The sequence below is a fragment of the Narcine bancroftii genome, chromosome 2 (genome assembly GCF_036971445.1).
Source record: "Narcine bancroftii isolate sNarBan1 chromosome 2, sNarBan1.hap1, whole genome shotgun sequence".
Taxonomy (NCBI): domain Eukaryota; kingdom Metazoa; phylum Chordata; class Chondrichthyes; order Torpediniformes; family Narcinidae; genus Narcine; species Narcine bancroftii.
Genome location: NC_091470.1, coordinates 51,368,997 through 51,392,117, shown reverse-complemented (window position 1 = coordinate 51,392,117; position 23,121 = coordinate 51,368,997). Strand labels below are relative to the sequence as shown.

The following is a 23,121-nucleotide window of genomic DNA, read 5'->3' as shown; positions in this document are numbered from 1 at the left end:
ATAGTGTTCATGGACTTATTGGGGAAAATTTGTGTGGGAGAGGTCCTGTTATATAAAATTTGATTTTGTTCAGAAAATGATGGTTAATAAGCTTAGGGCAGTGGATGTTGTCTACATGGACTTTGGTAAAGCATTTGACAAGATCCCTCATGGTAGGCTGGTCCAGAAGCTTGTCACATGAGATCAATGGTGAATTTGTCAGCTAAATATGAAATTGCCTTGGGCATTAAAGACAGAGTGGTGGCAGGAAGATGTTTATTTGACTAGAGGTCTATGAGCACCAGTGTTCTTTAAGGATCAATGTTCTGTTGTTTATGGCATATATTAATGATTTGGTCAAAAAATGTAGGTGGTCTCATTAGTAAGTTTGCAGATGGGATGCAGCAGGATATGGACAAGTGAAGTACATAATTCCTGGAAGCGATAACATGGAGATACAGGGTGGTGAAGAAAGTGTTTGGCAAATTTGTTTTCATTGATCAAGGTGTTAAGTACAGGATTTGAACGTCGGTTAAAAGCTGTACAAGATGTTAGGCCATATTTGGAATGCTACATGTAATTCTGATGGCCTTAATGAGGAAGGTCATTCAACTGAAAAAGGTGGAAAAAAAGATTCACAAGGATATTACTAGGACTGGAGGACTTGAGTTAGGAGATGCTTTCAATGAAGCATTGGAAAATGAGGAGTGACCAATATAGAGGAATATAAAATCATGAGAGACAATGGATAGGGTAAAGAGTCACAGTCTTTACCCAGGGTGAGAGCCTAAAACTAGAGGGCATAAGTTTAAGGTGAGAATAGAAAGATTTAAAAGGGTAAGAAATTCAGTTGAACCAGAAAATGTCAAAGGGTATTGAACCTGAAACACTTTCTTTTTCAGTTATTGCCTCACCTATTGAGGTTTAAATGTATTTTCTGTTTTTATTTCAAATTACTAACATCTGCAGTAATTTTATTTTATGTACTGATGCAAATTTTATAGCCGAGGCTCTGCTTGACTGGGAAGCCAAGTTAGGTGAGGGAGCACATGGAAGAAATGTTGAAAGTATTTGGAAAAAAATGGCAGCACTTCCACTCTCTTTAGCTTCTCTTTCTCCTATTGTTGTGGGGTGCCGGGAAATGCTAGTGGTCCCCCTTTGTGTGCCTTTAAGGAAGGCAAAAAGTTGACAAATTTTGTGCATTATTACATTTTGTGTATTAATACATGACAATTAAGAAATCTTGAATCTTGGAGGAGCAGGTAGTGTAGAAAAAACAGGGAGACTGGAGAAGGTCTTAGACAGATTAGGAGAATGGGCAGAGAAGTGGCAAATGAAATACAGTGTCAGAAAGTGAATGGTCGTGCACTTTGGTAGAAGAAATAAACAGGCAGACTATTTTCTCATGGGGTGGGGGGAGGGGGGATTGAGAATTCCCAGATGCAAAGAGACTGGGAATTATTGTGCAGGATATACTGCAGATAAACTTGAAAGTTAAGTCAGTGGTAAAGAAGGCAAATGAAATGGTGACATTCATTTAAAGAGGAATAAAATATAACAGTAGGGATCTGATGTTAAGGCTTACTTCGAATATTGTGAGCTGTGAATATGCTGACATTGGAGAGGGTTCAGAGAAGGTCCACAAGGATGATTCAGGGATTCATGTGAGGGGCGTTTGACAGCTCTTGGCCTGTATTTGGAATTTATGGGATAGAGAGTAGGGGGAGGGGGGGGGGATCTCATTGAAACATTTCAAATATTGACAGGCATTGACAAAGTAGATGAAAAAAGGTTGTTTCCCTTGGCGGGACAGTCTAGAACAAAAGGGCACAACTTCAGGAGTGAATGGTGTTCTCAGAACCAAGATGCGATGGAATTTCTTTATCCAGAGGCTGGCAAATCTTTAAAATTTGTTGCCACAGGCAGTTGTGGAGACCAAGTCATTTGATGCATTGAAGAGAGAGATTGATCGGTTTTTGATTAGTCAGGACATCAAAGGCTATGGGGAGAAGGCAGGGCAGTGGGGCTGATTGGGAAAATGGATCAGTTCATGATTGAATGGCGGGGCAGAATCCAGAGGCCAAATAGCCTATTTCTGCTCCTATATCTTACAATCTTAAATATTTTTCCCCATTTTTGGGATCCAGGCACTACTGCTTCTTCCAGCATATATTATTCACCTCAACTCTTTTTGAGAAGGAGGTGATGACCTGCCTTCTTGAATTGCTGCAGTTGTTATCGGGAAATTATTTCAACATCGCTGTTGAGTAGGAATTCAAGGATGTCAATCCAATTCCAATGAAAGATTGGCCATATGTTTCTGAGTTATGGTAGTGAACTAATCAGAAGGCAACTTACAATAGTAATGTTCCAATGCATCCACTGTCCTTTTTGGTGGTAGAGGTTGCAGGTTTGGAAGGTGTTGTCAAGGACCCATCAGGTCCCTAGGATGAAAGGGCATTTTACAAGGGGAGATTGAATAGTATGGGCCTCCTTTCCTGACTGTTTAAAAGAATCTGGAGTGATTTCATTGAAAAATAAAATGGCTAGCTCTGTGAGGATGTTCGTTTAAAAAAAAATGCAGGTAAATTGAAAACTTGGAGTTATAATCTCAGAATGAGGAGATGGCCTCTAGTGAATTTTTCCAAGCTCAAAGGCTTTGAATCTTCAGCATACTGCACCCCTGAAAATGATCAGATTCAATAACTAAATATAATTAAACCAGAGGGTCCCAACAACAGCCTTTTGGATATGAAGGACATCAAGGGATTATGGGGATACTCTGGGAAGATGTATCATTTATATAGGGCACAGCAGGCCCCAAAGAGCTATGTTATTATTTCTTTATGCTCTGAATTATCGGATGCAGGAAGAATGGAAGGGATTTAAGGCTCAATTAATTTATTAATTTGCATTTAACATAAAATTCCAAATTCGAATGTCTCCAGATTAAGCCAGTTCAATTAACCGTAACTAAACAGGCCAACATTAAACATGAAAGTGTGATTTTGTTATAGGTTTTATAACACCAGGGACAATTTTGACACCAATTATTGTCAACCGATAAACAATTTTTGATGTGCTCTAGCTTGAGTTAACTGTACATAACTATTTAATTGAAACCAATTTGTCTTTTTTCTCCTTTTGCTTTCCAAGATTTTACTACAATAAAATATACAAAATACATCAACTGTAAAAATATAGTTTAGTTTGAGAAGAGTATCGGAAGTACAGTAAAAAACTTGGTAACTGGAATTCAAGCAACCAGCAGCCTCAAGCAACCAACAAAATCAATGAGGAAAATAAATTTAAAAAAATTAAAATAGATAAGAAAAAAATAGGTAAAAATATGCAAGTTAAAAATTGTAAAAGTAAATGTTCTCTGAAGTAAAACAAGAACCTTTGGTGAAGATGTGAGAAAATATTCAACCAGTAGAGTCCCTTGGTCATGCTTTGCTCGCAGCACCTTTTTGAATAAAGTGTGAAATAGTAATGGCATCACCCAGGATGAAGAGCTGGTTGATGTTGTTCGCCGTTGGGGTGACGCTCTTAAAGTGTCTCCTTATCCCTGCTTAGTAAGAGTCACCCAGGTCAGAGGTTTTATTTGTAAACTTGGGGGTGGGAGTTAATTATAATGTTATTGTTCATCTTTCAGGCAGCTCCGTGGAAGGGGGAGGAATCTACAGATGTAGCAACAGTTAAATGTTTTCAAAGAAAGTGACAGAAAATAGAGTGAAATGCTTTCAGGTTTATATATTCATGCAAGTGTAAGTACAGTATAGTATTTTTATCTTTTGTCTCTTAAACTGTTTGTTCTTAATGTAGCTGCATTAGATAGGCATTGTAAGAGTAAGTCTCAAGCAATCAGAAAATACACTTATCCGACATCTACTAATCCCCATAGGTACCAGATACCAGGATTTTACTGTACTTTGTAAATGATGCCAATGCAAGATGATCAGAAACCAAAACATGTACTTTCCTTTTAAATACATTTAATCATCCAGTACAAAATGCCCATTAAAGGGAAATTATTACACAGACATTTCTTATATAGGTTGAATGCTATCAGTCATTTAACCTGTATACCCTCTCCAAATTTAACCCTGTCTAAACCACATGGAATGCAGCACAGCAATTCTAACCAAATTATGCATTTCATGCAATTGGATTTTCCTGATTTTTCAAAAATACTTTGCTACCTGCAATTCTCTCCAAGATAAATAACTTTTCATTAGGGGTAGCACATTAGATCGAAGTGAGCTTCCATATCTTCTCCATCACGAAGAACTGCTTTTTTCAACTTCCTAACCGCACTCCACCTCAGTTCCCTCAGTGCACTGATACTGAATTCTTCCATCAGGCCTCTGTCCTCTGGACACAACTATTCCTTCACTCTTTTGGCTTCTCATCTTCCTCAAATTCTAGCACATCCAGAATACTGCTCTCAGTATCCTCTTTTCCGTCATGTTCTCACACCAAAGGGGCTTGTTGTCCTGCACTGGGTTTTGATTTGCTGTTACTCAAAATTGGAAGGCTACATAAAGTGACAATGTCAGACATTGAAGATATTTGGATAATTTCTTTCAATCCAGCTTGATAATGACACTGCTGTGTAAGACTGAGTGTGAACATAATTTACATGTCCTGATCCTCCACATTGCATTTTTCTAGAGAAATCAACTTATTAGGGAGAGTTGAGGTACTGTATCTGCTTTCTCCCTCTTTAAGTAAACTCATTTTCCAAGAAAATGTACTTTATGTGCTACACAACAGAATTATTGGTGTGAGACAAGCCCCATTCCACTTACAACAATGTTGTCAAGAAATCATCCAGAATTTTTTTTTAAAACTGCCTTCTTGCTTTCTATTTCTTCTTAATCGCAAATCTCCCAATCTGTAATCACCCCCAGTCTTACAAATCTTCTTTATTAAACTCTCCTTTCCTCCTGACCCAGTCTGTTGTGAAACATCTTCCTTTATCTTTGGTCTTATTTCATCAAAGCCTCCACCTTGCTTTTCCTTGTTTTAAAGTGAGCTTTTTAAATCCACTCTTCACCACAATCTCATTTTATGGTTCTGGAGTGAATTTAATTTCTCTTATATGAATCACGAGGCCATATCTATACCATCAACAAACTTAGTCAAGCCCACTATACATGTAATCATAAATGCATTACCCAATACTGCATCCCACATTATCCCACTGGGAAGATCATCCTTCAACACTTACCTGTAGCTTCCTCCCTCTATGACAACTTTCCATCTAATTTGATATGTTTATTTAGATTCATGGGTTCTATGTTTTTTGATCAGTTTGCCATTTTCGACCATGTCAAGAGCCTTGTTAAAATCCATGTATCATAGCTCAAACTTGTGACCCATTTAATCCTATTCTTCAACTTCTTCCCCATAACCCTGCATATTACTTTTTGTCGAGCCCCAACCAATTCCGTTTTAAAAACTCATGACTGAGTTAGCTTTCACCACCTTTTTTGGGCAGATAACTTTAACAAAAAAAAATCCTCCTTAAAATATTTATAGTCAGATTCAATTTTCCCATGATAAATGTATGCTGACTATCCTTGACTGAACTGTTGTTTCTAAATGAAAATGAATATTGCCCCACCGAATTTCTTTCTATTCATTTTTCTACCCAGAACTCAAGGCTGGCCCAAAATTACTTTTTCTCCTTTTTCAAAGCAGATACAGTACCTCAACTCTCCCTGATGAGTTGATTTCTCTAGAAAATGCAATGAGTGGAGGATCAGGACATGTAAATTATGTTCCCACTATGTCTCACACAGCAGTGTCATTATCAAGCTAGATTGAATGATGGCAGATCTGTAATCAAAAAGGATTGTTAAATGATGATGACATGCTCCCCATTTCTTCCCTTGTCTTCTGAAACAAACCAGATTAAATGTTTGTAAATTTTCAAAGATCCTAATTCCCGTGAATATTTCCTCTCACAAATGTAAACCAAAATGTTCTGCAGTTGAACCAACTGTCCTTCAACAACCTTGTACCTTTGTGCTACACATGATTACTGGCTTTTCAATATAACACAGACCTTTTGTATTATGGAGAGTCCTCTCACCTCACCTCTGGCATTGAGACCTCCTGTTTCAAACAAAATAACATTCCCATGTTGCAGTGGTATTGGTATAGCTTAATTAGACCACTGCAATTCTGGGATATCACCATGACCCATAGCTTTTCTTTTATCTGATGAGTTCATGTTTTTTCTAATTTTCACAGAAAACAAATCAAATTCTGTGAATACAAGAATATAGAAATAAGAGTGGAAACAAGGAGGACATGAGAATATAAGATTTATCACCAGAGATTTTTATAAATAGTTTAGATTAGTGATTTTCAAACTTTTTCTTATCACTCACATACTGCCTTTCCTTCATCAACTTTCCTGGTAACCTCCTCGTAAAACTTTGAGATTGGTTAAACACAACTTACCAAGCATGAAACCATATTGACTATTCCTAACCACTCCTTGGCTATCCAAATACTTGATCTCTAATAACACCTTTCAATAATTTGCCTACTACTGACATCAGGCTCACCGGCCTATAATTTCCAGGGCTACTTTTGGAGCCTTTTTTAAACAACAGAACAACACAATCTTCCCTCCAATCCTCCTGCACCACATCCGTGATTAAGGACAATTTAAATATTTCTGCCGAAGCCCCTGCAATTTCTACACTAGCCTCCCTCAAGGTCTGAGGGAATATCTTGTCAGGCCCCAGAGATTTATCCACCCTTATTTGCTTCAAGACATCAAGCACCTCCTCCTCTTTAATTTGTATAGGGTCATGACCTCACTGGTTGTTTTCCATAGTTCCCTAGAATCTGCCAGTTTCCTGAGTAAATACTGATGAAAACAAAAATTAAGATCTCCTCTTCAGGATCCATACATTGCCTACCACTCTGATCTTCAAAGGGACCAATTTTGTCACTTTCCCTCCTTTTGCTCTTAAATTACCTGTAGAAATCTTTGGGAATTTCCTTCACATTGTATGCCAAAGCAACCCCTTGTCTTCTTTTAGCATTTTTTTTTTTCTTAAGGTTTTTCTTGCATTTTATATATTCCTCAAGTATCTCATTACCTCAGAGTTGCCTGTACCTGATATACACCTCTCTCGTTTGGAACCAGACTCCCAATATACCTCAAAAACCAAGGTTTCGGAGGAGTAACGTGATGGAGTAGTGGCCAGTAGGGGAATACCAGCCCTCTCCAGAAAAGAAGAAATAAAGTGAAGAAAATACAAAGTTCAAGAAATACAAAATATAACAAATAAAAGATAAAGTTGTAGAGAAAAGAAAGAAAATGGCACCCAAGAAGGAAAAAGTAAAAACAACAGGAAAAAAAAGAAAAAACACTGGAAGAGAAAGGAGAAGGCCTTATCTGCATGAAGAAACGGAGCTGTCGTGGAAAAGAGAGCCCGTTGGTGACGACCCAGCAGAGTTGCGACCCCCCCCCCCCCGACCGCTGGACTGCAAAAATGGCTCTCTGAGCCAAACAAAAGTGCGCAACTGCGCATGCGCGACTCCTCGCAGTGCGCTTACTAAGGAGGAGAAGACCGACGGGAGGGGGCTCAGCAGAGGAGTGGGCAAGCACAACGCAACCAGCTGAGGGATGCCCGACACCAGGGCTCTCAGCTGGAAGAAGAGGAAAGCGATAGAAAAGGGAGTGAAAGGAAAGAAGAGCAGCAACAGGATGCCCAACAGATGAGTAGCACAGAAGAAGAGGACCAACAGCAAGAAGGCAAGCAAGAAGAAGCCCAGCAAAGTGAGACAAGCAACTCCTTATCAGGAAAGTCAGAAGAGACACAGATACAAGGAAGAGAAGAAGAAGACACAAACACAGGTACAGACACAGAAGAGGAAGAAGAAAACAGAGAAATAGAAGGTCAAACAGATGGACAGAATATAGATAACATATTTTTTTCAAGAACAAATGAGAGCATTAAAAGAATGGTTGACATTAGAATTTAGTGAAATTAAAAGAAAAATGAAAAGTACAGAAGATAAAGTGAATAGATTAAAGCTGGTCATGACCGAAATAGGGAAAATATTAGAAAATGTGGAAGAACGAGAAATGGCTGTTGAAATGGAAGTGAATGACAAGAAGAAAATTGGAAGAAAGTGATAAAAAAGTTAAAGAGTCACAAGAGTTATTATCTCAGAAAATTGATATGTTGGAAAATTATAGTGGACGAAACAACATAAAAATAGTGGGCCTGAAGGAGGGTGAAGAAGGTGCAGATATGAAGGAATTTATAAAAGGATGGATCCCGAAGATCCTGGGAAAGACAGAAATACAGGAAGGAATGGAAATAGAAAGGGCACACAGAGCATTAGCTCCGAAACCACAGACACATCAAAAACCAAGATCCATCTTAGTAAAATTTTTGAGATACATGACAAGAGAAAATATACTGGAGCGGGCAAGGAATAAAATTAGAGAAGACAATAAACCATTGAAATACAAGGGTCAAAAAATACTTTTTTATCCGGACATAAATTTTGAACTCTTAAAGAAGAGGAAGGAGTTTAATACAGCAAAATCGATCCTATGGAAAAAAGATTATAAATTCATGTTAAGACATCCAGCTGTGCTTAAAATATTTATCTCTGGGAAGCAAAACAGACTGTTCTCGGATCCGGAGGAAGCACAAGAATTTGCAGAATGCCTGCTGGACAGAAGGAGAGATGAAGAGTTGTAACAAGAATGAAGAACAGCGATAAAATATATATAAAGATGTAAAAATAATGTATATGTAAGAACTAAAGAAGGGAAAGAGAAGGGAAGAAAGGAAGTAAGGGAAAAAAGAGGGTGAACTTTGTTATTTGTGTCAAAAAAAGTCTTTTCTGGGGGGGATTGGGTGGGAGAGAATAACTGTCACTGCGAAATCAGTTGACGCTTGCGAGCAGGTTCGCAATCGAAATGGAGAGGGGAGTTGTGGTTGCCTGGCAAGGGATAAGGGGCAACTCAAGGAGGGGGGAGGAACATTTGGGGCTAAGGGAATATTGGATGTGGGAATTGTTGAAGTATTTTATGTTTTAAATATGTTGTCATACATTGAGTTTAAAAAGGGAAAAATGAGAGATGAAAATGGGGAAAAGGGGGATGGAGGTGGTGAAGCGGTAAGGAGGTGTAAACAGGATATAAGATGGCCCTGTTGAATTATATGACTATAAATATTAATGGAATACATAACCAAATTAAACGGAAGAGGCTATTAAATTTACTGAAATAGACATAGCATTTGTGCAGGAAACGCATCTAACTGAAGTGGAACATAATAAATTAAAGAGAGACTGGGTAGGGCACGTAGTATCAGCATCATATAGTTCAAAAACTAGAGGTGTAGCTATATTAATTAATAAAAATGTACCAATCAAAATAGAGGAGGAAATAATAGATCCAGCAGGGAGGTATGTAATGATGAAGTGTCAGATATATTCAGAATTTTGGAATTTTCTCAATATATATGCACCTAATGAAGAGGATCAAAAGTTTATGCAAGATATTTTTTTGAAGATTGCGGATATGCAAGGGAATATATTGATAGGAGGGGATTTTAACCTTAATTTGGATCCAAAGTTGGATAAAACTGGACAAAAGACTAGCAAAAAGAATAAAGTGGCCAAATTTATGGTTAAGTCAATGCAGGAAATGAAACTTATGGATATATGGAGGAGGCAGCAGCCAAGAGAGAAGGAATACTCACATTATTCGAATAGACATAAAACATACTCAAGGATTGATATGTTTTTGTTGTTGGCCCATATTTAAGGGAGAGTTAGAAAAACTGAATATAAAGCTAGACTATTATCTGATCATTCACCCCTGTTATTAGCAATAGAACTGGAGGACATCCCGCCAAGAACATAACGATGGAGGTTAAACTCCATGCTACTTAAAAGACAGGAATTTTGAGAGTTTATTGAACGCCAAATTAAAACGTACTTTGAAATAAATACGGAATCAGTGAAAGACAAATTTATATTATGGGATGCAATGAAAGCTTTCATTAGAAAGTTATGTAAGTTATGTAACTAAGATGAAAAAGGACTACAATCGGGAAATAGAACAGTTGGAAAGGGAGATAGTAAGTACAGAAAAGGAACAAGCAAAACGGGATGATATAACAAAAAGAAGAGAATTAGTGGACAAAAAAATAAAATACGAAACATTAGGTGGAGAAGAACATAATGAAAATAAAGCAAAAGTATTATGAACTAGGAGAAAAAAATTCACAAAATATTAGCCCGGCAACTTAAAACAGAACAAGCTAAAAGAACTGTATTGGCATCAAGGAAAAAGGACAAACAAATTACATATAATCCAATGGAGATTAATGAGAACTTTAAGGAATTATGAACAATTATAGCAAACTGAGAACGAGGGGAAAGATAATAAAATAGAAGAGTTTTTAGCTAAAATTAAACTGCCGAAATTGCAAGAAGAGGAACAATACAAACTGATAAAACCATTTGAAATAGAGGAAGTACAGGACATATTAAAAAAGCTGCTGAACAATAAAACGCCAGGAGAGGATGGATTCCCAATAGAATTCTATAAAATATTTAAAGAGTTATTAATTCCTCCTCTCCTGGAAGTAATGAACCAGATAGAAGAAACACAAAACTTGCCAGATTCATGTAAGACAGCAATAATTATAGTAATACCAAAGACGGGGAAGGATCCACTAACACAGGCATCATATAGACCAATATCTCTACTTAACTCAGATTATAAGATAATAGCAAAATTATTAGCAAACAGATTGGCCGACTGTGTACCAAAAATAGTAAAACAAGATCAAACTGGATTTATTAAGAAAAGACGAACAGTGGATAATGTCTGTAAATTTGTTAATTTAATTCATGCAGTTCAAGGAAATAAGATGCCAACATTGGCTGTTGCTTTAGATGCAGAAAAAGCCTTTGACAGGGTAGAATGGAATTATTTATTTCAAGTATTACAGAGGTTCAATCTACCAGAAAAATATATTAATTGGATTAAAGCATTATATAATGCACCATTGGCGAAGGTAACAGTAAATGGATATGTATCAAACCAGTTTAAATTAAGTAGGTCAACTAGGCAGGGATGTCCATTATCTCCCTCACTGTTCACTTTAGCAATAGAACCATTGGCAGAACTGATAAGAACAGAAAATAAAATAAAAGGGATAAAAATAAAGGAGAAGGAGTATAAAATCAGTTTCTTTGCAGATGACATCATAGTATACCTAACAGAACCAGAAATATCAATAAAAGGATTACATAAGAAATTGAAGGAGTATGGAGAAATATCGGGATACAAGATCAACCCAAATAAAAGTGAAATGATGCCAATGAGCAATCCGGATTATACAGAATTTTAAAAAGAATCACCATTTAAATGGGAAATACAAACAATCCGATACCTAAGTATTAGGTTAGATAATAATTTAAGCCACTTGTACAAATTAAATTATCAACCACTCATAAAGAAATTGCAGGTAGACTTAGAACATTGGAAAGAATTACCGCTAACGTTGATAGGGAGGGTAAATTGCATTAAAATGAATGTCTTCCGAAGGATACAATACTTATTTCAATCGTTACCAATTCCCTTAACAGAGAAATTCTTTAATGAACTAAAGAGAATAATAAGGAAATTTTTATGGAATGGGGGAAACCGAGGATAGCATTAGATAAATTAACAGAGAGATACAACCAAGGTGGTTTGCAGTTACCAAACTTTAAAAATGATTATAGAGCTGCACAATTAAGGTATTTATCAGATTTTTACCAGACAAGGGAAAAACCAGACTGGACTAAGTTAGAACTAGATAAAATAGGGGAGAAGGTACCAGAACATATACTTTAGGTTGAAAAGCTGGTGCAATATAAAAGCTCACCAATATGCATCATTTACTTCATATATGGAAGAAGATCCACTTGGAAAGGAAAAAAACGAATTACCAAATACCAAAATTGTTATTGACACAAAATCCACTAATCCCTTTTACAATAGATAACCTTTCCTTTGGAGAATGGGAGAGAAAAGGAATTAAAAGAATAGAAAATTGTTTTTTGGGAAATAATTTATTAACATTTGAACAATTGAAGTACAAATATGAAATAACTCATGGTACAATGTTTGCATATCACCAACTGAAAGCTTACTTAAAGGATAAATTGGGAAACAGACTGAGATTACCAGAAGGACGCAGCTTTGAATATGTGATTACAGACACAATGATAATTAAAAGATGGATAACGAACATGTACATCAAGCTGCAAGATAAGGAAAATGATGAAATAAGCTATAAACCCAAAAAGTGGGAAAAGGATTTAAACATAAAGATAAAAAAATGAAACATGGGAAAAGTTATGTTCTGGAACTATGAAGAATATAATAAACACAAGGTTACGCATGATAAAGTATAATTGGTTACACAGGGTATAAAAGTTTTTTAAAAATGAGATCCAACACTATCAGATAGATGTTTTCACTGTAAGAAGGAAATGTGAAGAACAGTACATGCAATTTTGGCATGTGAGAAAGTGAAAAGTTTTGGGAAGATCTAAATCAGGCATTAAATAAAATCACAAAAATACAACATACCAAAAAATCCAGAGATCTTTCTTCTAAGAAGTAAGGAATTAGGCCTCAAACTGGATGAAGCGCAAAAAAGATTTATTATGATAGCCTTAGATGTACCAAAAAATGTATAATGTCAACTTGGAAATCAGAAGAGAGCCTGAGAATACAGCCATGCTGTATTCCATTGGAAAAAATAACATATAATTTAAAAAATAAAGTCACATTATTTGAACAAATTTGGGAACCGTACATGGAACATAACAGAGAGGGCTTTCCTCGGACCTCCACCCCCTAAAATGATAAGAAGACAAAATAACTTGATCCAGTGTGTATAAGTAGATGACACATTTTTCATTGTGTGATGACATTGTTTAATGGTTTTATTGTATTGTATATGTTGAATTTTTATTGGTTTTGGAGGGGGGGTGGGAAGAGGGGAGGGAAGGTAGGGGGGGGGAAAGGGGGAGAAAATGCCACTGTGTATATTTAAGAGGGAAATGTTTGTATGTATTTTGGTTGATATGGTTCACAGTGTGAAAAATAAAGAATTATTTTTTAAAAAAACAAGGTTCTCTGTGCCCATATTCCATTGAAAAATTCCCAATTTCTCTGTTTTAAATTAATTTTTGCTGTGCAATACCTCCAATCACACGGTATGGCTGTTGACTTTCTGTGCAACAATTTTAGAGTGAGATGGAAAAATCTTTTCGAAACATAGAAAATAAGTGTAGGAGTCGGTCATTTGGCCTTTCAAACCTACACGGCCATTCATTTTGATCATGGCTGATCAGTACCCTGTTCCAGCTCTCAACTCTTTCAGTTTAAGTATGGTGCACAACTGTTTCCATATGCAAAAGAATTTAAAGAATCTAGTTCTGACTTCTGAATAAAAATACCCAGTTATAATTCATTATTTAAAAACCTGCACAATTGTTCACATCCACAAGGGAGATTTACAGTTGCAATGCCCAGATGATACTGCAGTGACTTTTCTTCATCCTTTCAGCTAAACTAATGATCTTCATTTTAATTATAAATCACACCATGGAACCAGAAAAATATCCAACTTTTGCTTTTGATATATCTGAACTGACAGCAACATGTCCTGCCAACATCCCAGCAGAAAGTAAGTATGCTGTTTCCTTCATTTCTTTCTTTTTCTTTCTTTGGCTTGGCTTCGCGGACGAAGATTTATGGAGGGGGTAAAAGTCCACGTCAGCTGCAGGCTCGATTGTGGCTGACAAGTCTGACGTGGAACAGGCAGACACGGTTGCAGCGGTTGCAGGGGGCAGGACTTACTGGATGTTTGCTAAAGGAGTCTCAAGACAAACTAATAATTCCAGCAGCTTCAACAAAGATGTTTTTTTCCATCCTACGTTCAGAAGAGGGGATGTTTGCTAGTTATTGCATCACATTTAATTTCATTTGCAATTAATTAAAATATGATCATGAAGCAAGTTCTCGACATCATTCAGACAAAGGCAAACAACATTAGTACCACATAAATGCCACGATTATCTCTCAAAGCAAGACCAACTTTCTAATCTTGATGTTCAACAAATTTCCAAGCCAGAATCACCAGAATTTGGTCAGAAATTCAAATGAGCCAGTGACATAAATAGTGCAATATAAAAGCAGGTTAGAGGCTGTATACACCACAGAAAGTGAAACACAATTTGACAACTTTAAGCCTCTCCACCTCATAAAGGCACAAGTAAGGAGCCCATACAAGTAAAGATCCAACAACACTCAAGCTCGACACACATAGGACAAAAGGAGTTGCTTGATCAGCTCCTGATTCACCACCCTAAACATTAATTTATTCATTCAACTACCACTGGCACAATACTTCCCATCAATATTATGTATGATTTTTTTTCTAGTTCAATGGCATGATCCATAATTAAAATGAAGATCAGTAACTTCGCTGAAGGGTATAAAGAAAGTCTGCAATATCATTTGTACATTGTAGATCGGTACCACCTTGTGTAGACTTGAAAGAATGTTATAATAAACTAGAAAAGTTAATGCTCCTTTGCTTCAGTTTGATTTGAAGATAAGTTTCAGTATTAAGTTTAGTTGTCACAAAATACTAAGTACAATGAGATGGGTTCTTCAGCAAACAGACTAACAGGTTGTTTCCAACACTTCATACAACCATGTAAAGAGCGCAATTTACTGAAAAGAGAAATTAATAAAGCATGAAGGAAGGTCAACGTTATTAGACTGATACGAGGTTCATTCATGAACCTGATGACCGTAGGGAAGAAATTGTCCTTAATTGTGTTGGTATATACACTCTTAAGCCTTTTCCTTAGTCGGATGAGGGAGAAGACGGTGTGTCCAAAGTGTGACGGGCCATTCAGTAAGTTGGCTACTTTTCCGAGGCAACAGGAATATAGATGGAACCCAGGAGGGGAGTGAAGTTTGCATAATACTCTGAGCTGCACCCACCACCTTCTTCCAGTCTTGAGCAGAGCAGCTCCCATTTCATGCTGTGATGAATCCAGCAAGTATCCTTTTGATGGAGAGGGATGAGAGGACATGCCAAACTTTCTTCACCTTCTGAGAAAGTGTTGGTGCACCTTCATCCCTCTCCACCAAAAGGATACTTGCTGGATTCATCACAGCATGAATTGGGAGCTGCTCTCCTCAAGTCATTGAAGATATTTATCCTGAGGAACTTGAAGCTATTTACTCTTTCAACTTCAGGGCCATTGATGTGGACAAGGGTGTGGACTCTTTCCCCTCTCCTAGTCAAAGATTATGTCCTTCGTCCTATTAACATTAAAAGAGATGGTGTTATCTTGCACCAAGTCACCAGACTTTCAGTCTCATTCCAGTATTCCATCTCATCATTATTTGATACTCAGTTCACTACTGTGGAGTCGCTGGAAAACTTGAAGATGGAGTTGAATTTTGCTCTGCAGCTGTGGGTGAAGAAGGAATGTAGCAGGAGACGTCCAGGAGAAGTGCTAGAGTTCAGTTTGATAGTGGAGGAGATTCTGTTACCCATCTTCACTGATTGCAGTCTCTTAGACTGGAATTTGAGGAACTAGATGCAGAAGTGGGCACTATAACCTAGATCTCGAAATTTGGGAATGAGTTTGTGAGAGACAAAGAAGGCAGAGCAGTATTGAAGGCAGAGCTGTAATTCATCAAAGTTGCCTCATAATGGTTTCCTTGGTATCAAGATGTACAAGAACCAAGTGGAGACTCTGGGAGATGGAGCCTGCTGTGGATCTGTTTGGCTGGGAGGAATATTGTGGTTAGGCAAGGCAAGCTAGTGGGCTGGAGATGATATGAGTCAAGATCAGCCTTTCAAAGCACTTCATGATGGTGGATGTTACAGTTTGGTAACTGTTTTTGTGCTTTTCTTCAGTATTGGTAAGATGGTGGTCCTATTGAGGTAGGAACTTTGGCTGATGTGGGGAGTCTTAAAGATAACCATCAGCTGATCTCTGCAGGGTCTCAGGACATGTCCTGGGACTCCTCCCGGGCCGGTTGCTTTCTGTGGGTTCACCTGCTGCAAGGCCACCCTGTCTTCAGCGAAAGTGACCACAAGTGCGACATTGATGTGGATGTCATCTTGCTGCTTGCTCTCTGTTCTAAGTGAGCATTGAACATGTTTAACTCATCGGGGAGTGGTGCGCTGTTGCATGCTGTGCTGCACAGCTTTGCTTGTATTCTGTGATACCTGCTATGGTTGCTATGCATCTGTGAGGTTGGTACAAAACTGTCCCTTGAATTTCCTGATGGAGATTGTACTTAGTTATCTTCATGTTTTGCATTTTGACGAGAGTTTCTCGATCGTCGATACACAGTAGATGGGGATTTCACCACTGTAAGGAGCCGAAGTGGCTGCTGCAACCTTGTGCGCAGCCATCTTGAAAAATAAATCTCAGAGGGTCGGGTCTCCTGACTTGAAAGCCTCTAACGTGGCCTTCAGCATCTCCTCCTCACTAACTATCAACACAGGTTCATCTCAAGGATGTGTGCTTCACCCAATGATCTACTCACTATATACCCATGACTGTGTGGCCAGACATAATTCCAATGCTATCTGCAAATTTGCCAATGTCACCATGGTTGACTGCAGAATCACAAATGACAATGAGGAAACATACAGGAGGGAGATAGATCAGCTCATTGAGTGGTGTCACACCAATAACCTTGCATTCAACATCAGCAAAACCAAGAAGATTGTGGAGTCCAGAAGGACGTCAGGAGAACACAAATTGGTGCTCATTGAGGGCTCAGTAATGGAGAGGGTCAAGGACTTCAAATTCCTAGGTGTCAACATCTCCGAGGATCTGAACTGGAGCCTCCACATCGATGTAATCATGAAAAGAAGGCTTGCCAGTATCTATATTTTGTGAGGTGTTTTAGTTTTCATTGAAGAAAACTTCTACAGGTGTACCATGGAGAGCATTCTGGCTGGATGCATCACTGTTTGGTACAGAGGTGCCAACACTCAGAACTAGGAAAAAACTTGAGGGTTGTTAACTCAGCCTGTGACATCATGGGCACCAGACTTCACTCCATCGAGGACATCTACAAGAGGCGATGTCTTAAATGGGTGGCACGGACTCGTTGGGCTGAATTGGCCTGTTACAGTGCTGTACGCCTAAATTTTTTTTAAATTAAGAAAGCAGCCTCTATCCTCAAAGACCCTTCACCACACAGGCCATGCTTTCTTCACTGCTACCATCGGGGGAAAAAGGTACAGGAGTCTAAAGATGTGTACTCAGTGGCACAAGGACAGTTTCTTACCTGCTGCTATCAGATTCCTGAATGGTCAATGAACCAAAAACACTGCCTTACTTTGACTTTTTGTGCACTATTTTTATTTATCTTAATAAGGTGGTTTATAGAATGTTTGCACTATGACGCTACTGCAAAACAACAAATTTTGTGACTTCTTCATGACAATAAATTTTGATTCTGAGATTACTTCCTGCTTCATTGCATGGTTTCTGATTGGGGAATACCTTTACCATCTTCTTGGTCATGCAGTCTTCCACACATTTACTGACGAAGCCAGTGACCGCAGCAGCGGTATGCTCGTCGAGAGTGCTCATTGAATCCTTGAGTATGGATCAGTCTACTGACTCAAAGCAGTTGTGTCGGGTATATTCTCTATCCTTGAACCATCGTTACAATGAAGTACAGTATTATGATTGAAGAACAATTCCAAGCACTTGTCCAAATGGTCAAGATTCTTTATTAGCCTTGAGTGAACAATACTATTCATATCAAATCTGGGTGACAGTCTGAATACTGTCTCACACCACCAGGTTCAGGAACAGCCGCTACCCATCCACCATTAGATTCCTCAACAATAAACTCAATTAGGGACTCATTTAAAGACTCTTATTTTTGCACTTCCTTGATCTTTTCTCTCTGTATTGCTTACTTTTCTTTATTTGTTTACATGTGCACTACCAATAAGTGGTAATTCTGCCTCGATCACAGGAAAAATAATCTTAAGGTTGTATGTGATGTCATGTATGCACTCTGACAATAAATCTGACTTAATTTAACTGCCATTGTATAGTCACTGGGATTGAAATTAATTGTAAGTTTACTAAGAACAGTCAAGCTTCAATTAACAAATACTGCACAAATATTGTATAATAGCTTACAAAACTATCCGGACTCTGAAATAATATTTTCTTTAAATCCTCTAATAATGCACAATTTTTAGATTTTAAAAAGGACCCTGATTTATGTTGAATCTTCTGCTTTGTTTAATAATATGCAACAAGTTCAGCAGGTTGAAAATTGAAAGTGCTAAAGACAAATTACCAGCAAAAATTTCACAAAAACATCCAAACTCTTGGCTGGGACATGGAAAGAAAGGTTTTAATGGTTTTATCTCATCTCCCCCAATAATTTCACTAAACGTCATGTTTGGAATTTGTTGATCCTGAGTTCACACATTTTTAGCAACCCTCTCATATACCTTGAAAACACCTTTACATTACTGCACAAGATTTACTTGTTACTGATGGGGAGAGACAGTTAAAAAATTACCAGCACTTTTGTGCAGCCCCTGGGGCTGAATTTTGACGCCATTCTATTCAGTTTGCCCTGTTCACTAACTGGTAATTTTCTATTTATGTAACTCTAATCCTGGTCTATAAGACAATTCATGTATTCAATCTTTAATTAAATCCATTGCTCTGCCTGGAGGCCAAACCTATTTTCAACCAAAGCTGTCAGTCTAGTCAGTTGAAAAGCTATTATCAATTGTTCAATGGAATTCATATTCAACAACTCCACTATTAAAAAAAAGTCTTAAAACTCTCTTTTAGATAAAGTTTACATAACTGCAAGATCTAGCTAAAGATATATTTTCATTCAACAGTGGCTATTGGAGGTCTGCAGATGTTTAGTCCTGGGAATTCCAAGCCACATGCTGGAGGGCACCTGCAGGCTCAACATGCAGTAAAGTAGTTGTAACCCTGCTGGATATCGTCGTAGAATTTTTTTAAAGTCCATTTTATACATGTACAATCTCACAACCAGACCCGTCTTACCCTTCAGTCAGAATCTAAATCCTCAGCTTGTAAAAATAAAACCGGACTATGGATGTTTCTTTTGCAGTGTTCACTTACAAAAAAGTGCTTCCTCCTGATTATTGTGAACAAAACCAAGCTTAGGATTTGCAGAAACACTCAAATTGTCGGGGAAATGGCATAGAATTCTTAAACAAAAGTTTTAACAACAGAAGTAATTTACTTGTAAGTAGTCGTAACAGCTGCCACAGCTGCCATTTTTTATTTGAATTGCAGACATTTAGTTAATGTGCTTCTTCAAAACTGACATTTCTTTTAAAAGATCTCAGATCCCCTCAGAATTTTGCATGAAGTTTTTTTTTTCTTTATTTAAATTAGTAATTTTTCAAAATAACTTGTCAGCCAATCTAGTAAGACAAAATTTCCATATCACATCAACCTGTTGAAAGAAATCACTGCCTTTTTTCACAGGAAGTATCCCCTTTAATTTGTGCTTGATCAAATTTTCTCCTTACTGTTCCTATTTCCAGGTGTGCACGGGCAGCACAGTTGGCATAGCGGTTAGCATAACATCTTTACAGCGCCAGTGGGGATTCAAATCCTGCGTTGCCTGTAAGGAGTTTGTACGTTTTCCCCGTGTCTGCATGGGCTTTCCCCGGGGGCTCCAGTTTCCTCCTACCGTTCAGAATGTATTGGTGTGTAGGTCAATTGGGTGTATGTAATTGGATGGCACAACTTGTGGGCTGAAATGGTCTGTTACTGTGCTTTATGTATAAATTAAAGTTAAAATAACCTTCCTAATTGTGTATCCTCTCCAGTCAATGGACATTCCATGTGATTCTGCTTCATTTACAAAATGATTTCCATATTCCAGACTGGAATCTGGACATCAAAATCACCAGCAGAAAGTAGAGAGGCATTAACCAAGATTCTATATAATCTTTTTCTAGTGTGCCTTTTTTTCCCCCACAATTTCTCCAGAAGTAAGGTCCATTATTTGGTTAGAACTCCAAGAGGCCTTGTATTGCTTCCAGCAATTTGCTTTCCATTGCTTCAAATGAAAGTGTCTTTTCATTTAAACTTTTCCATCAAAATGACCCACTTTATATTTGACGATATTGAATTTTATTTGCCAGAAAGATTTATCTAAAGCACTGTAGTACATGAGGAACAACCCTGTAGCTTGCATGACATCACTTCCCATTTTCTGAGAAATTCACATTAACTCTGAACATCCATTTGCTGCTCAACAATCTCCTTTCATTCCATTCCATTATTTGGCCTTTAGCAACACATTTTTATCAAGATTGCTTGAACCATCTTTTTCAGAGAGAATGAATGTTTGGAATTTACCAGCAGAGGCAAGTGAAGTCTAAATCAGTGGGGGTATTTAAAAACAAAGCAGATAAGTTTTTGAAAGATTGAAAAATTGAGGGGAAGTGGCACAGGAGAGAAGATGAGGCCAGAGGCAAATCAGCTATGATTACTTTGAAATGCAGAACAAGCTTGAGGAATCATTTGGTGTATTCCTACCCCTATGTCCTTATGTCAGGGATTTTTATAACCATTCAGCCCCATTGACAGCTCTTGAGTCTCAGTGCTGGGCTAATTCAACCAGCAAAACTATTCTGTGGAAAGGATTGCCATTTATGATGAGAAAGTTCTTCCACTGATCAGTTCAAAGCCACATTATAATCAGTTCATGCTAAGGGATCACACTCCATTAAGAGTTTTGAGGTTAGACAAGGACCTCATAACATGGCTGGCATTAAGAAAACAACCATGTAAAATTCATTAAGAAACACATGAAGAAATTGCAGATGTGCATTTATTACGCATCTTTCACATTCTCAAGATTTATCACAAAACTGCACAATTTATGAATTGGTTTGGAAGAGCATTTACTACAGTATAAAATCAAAGTTTCATGAGACGCTAAAACCAGCCATCCCCATGAAGTATCCTCATTGTGTAAAATGGAAACGTACTCTTAAATTTAAAAAAAAAACACAATCTTGGTTAGAATTATATTTTACTTCCATATCATCTTGACATGATGAAACCAGAAGAGTTTTCTGGACTGATTAACATTTGAGATACGAGCTCAGATTTCACTGTTGAAATGGTGGTAAAACTGTCAGCATGGACTAAGAAACCCACAGCAACATCTGGAGTGCACATATGTGCCATTAAATGTGGAAATTCAGAGTATACCATCAGTTACTCCATGTTCTGTCACAAGCTGCACTGTTTTGTCATTACTCCAGCATAATTAATGAAAACCAGTCATCTGACATGAAGTTCAGGTATGACTGTGAAATGTGTTCCCTCGACACATTGTTCAATAGGAGGTTGCAATTCTGTAAAGATCCTATTGCACAAAGTTCTGGTCCTTGTTATCCAATTAAATGTGAAATTTAAAATTTCATTAAAACATTTTAAATATATTATCAAATTTTATACCCAAAATACAACTTGAGATCTGTAAGTCATCTTATCTACCTGGGTTTTCACATTGCCTCTCTGTTTTACAACACTCTCCAGTACCCTGCCATATACTATGCTATTCCTGCCTTGGTTTGACTTACAAAAATACACCTCACACCTGTAACATCTAACTGCCATTCCTTAATCCACTCTGCCCAACTGAGAAATCAACCAACCAAATAAAAGAAAAGCAGAAACCATGTTTTAAACTGAAGCATTTCCAAAATGCTGATTTTTTTTCCAGTGCATATCATTGACTAAAGATAAAAAGAAATATCTTGCAAGTTGTTTAAAACCCTAACTTTCCAAGAGTTTTGTGTAAGTTGTCAGCTTAAAGTCATAATATTTGGGTAACAGATAAGATGTGGGAACCTCATCCCATCAAGATGGAGAAAGAGGAACTCTCCATTTCCAAAACCAAGAAATAATTTTTTTTTCATGTAAACTGAATTACTTTGACAACTTCTGGAGCAGAGGATTGGTAAAGTAACAAGCATTAATTGAAACTAGTACAAGCGAGATCTGGAGAAGAGAATGCAATTTGTACAAATTAATTTGACAATTTTATATAAATTAATTTGACAATCTTGTTCTAGTTTCAAAAGCATGGAAAGAATTTATGAAGTCAAACTCATTCAAAAGTAAGAAATGTATTTTTACAATTTCAAGAAGTACTTGGCAGCTAATCAATACTTTTGGAAAGTACCTATATTAATCGTTATTACACACACACAAATGCACCATCAATATGTGCATATAGGGTCCCACGAAAACCAAATTAATTCGTGACCAGAAGTGCCACAGGTGTCTCAATAAAACAGCAGAAAAACCTGAGGCAAGTGCAAAAACAGCAAGACTAGTCCATGATGAATGATTTTGGCCCGAAACATTGACCACACTTTTTTTCCCACAAATGCTGCTCGATCTGCAAAGTTCCTTCAGCCGATTGTTTTTTGCTCCAGATTCCAACATCTCCAGTCTCTTGGGGTGTCCCCCAATTTTCTCATGGTTTACTATTGGACTGCAGTTCAAGTTTTGGAAAAGGTTTGAAACCCAGATCTTTTAATTTAACAGGCTAAGAATTAAGCCTGTTATAACGATATAACAATTACAGCATGGAAACAGGCCATGACAACTCTTCTAGTCCGTGCCGAAACTCCTTCACTCTCCTAGACCCAATGACCTGCACTCTGCCCATACTCTCCATACTCTTTCTATTCATATACCTATCCAATTTTTTTCTTATATTGTACCTGCCTCCACTACTTCCACCGGAAGCTCGTTCCACAGACACCATTTTCTGACTAAAGAAACTTCCTCTTGTGTTACACCTAAACTTTTCCCCCCTAATTCTCATCTACTGTCCTCTAGTTTGAAATCAATGGAAAATGTTTATTCACATCTACTCTATCTATCCCCTTCAAAATTTTATAATCCTCTATGAAATTTCCCCTTCAGCCTTCTACAATCCAAGAAATAAAGACCTAACTTGCTTCACTTTTCTCCATAACA

At 37.5% G+C, this 23,121-nt stretch overlaps 1 protein-coding gene across 13 annotated transcripts in view; it reads right to left on the bottom strand.

Annotated features, from left to right (window-relative positions):
- Window positions 1–23,121, bottom strand: part of dph6 (diphthamine biosynthesis 6) — a 307,319-nt gene that overhangs the window by 242,163 nt on the left and 42,035 nt on the right. The window lies entirely within an intron of this gene.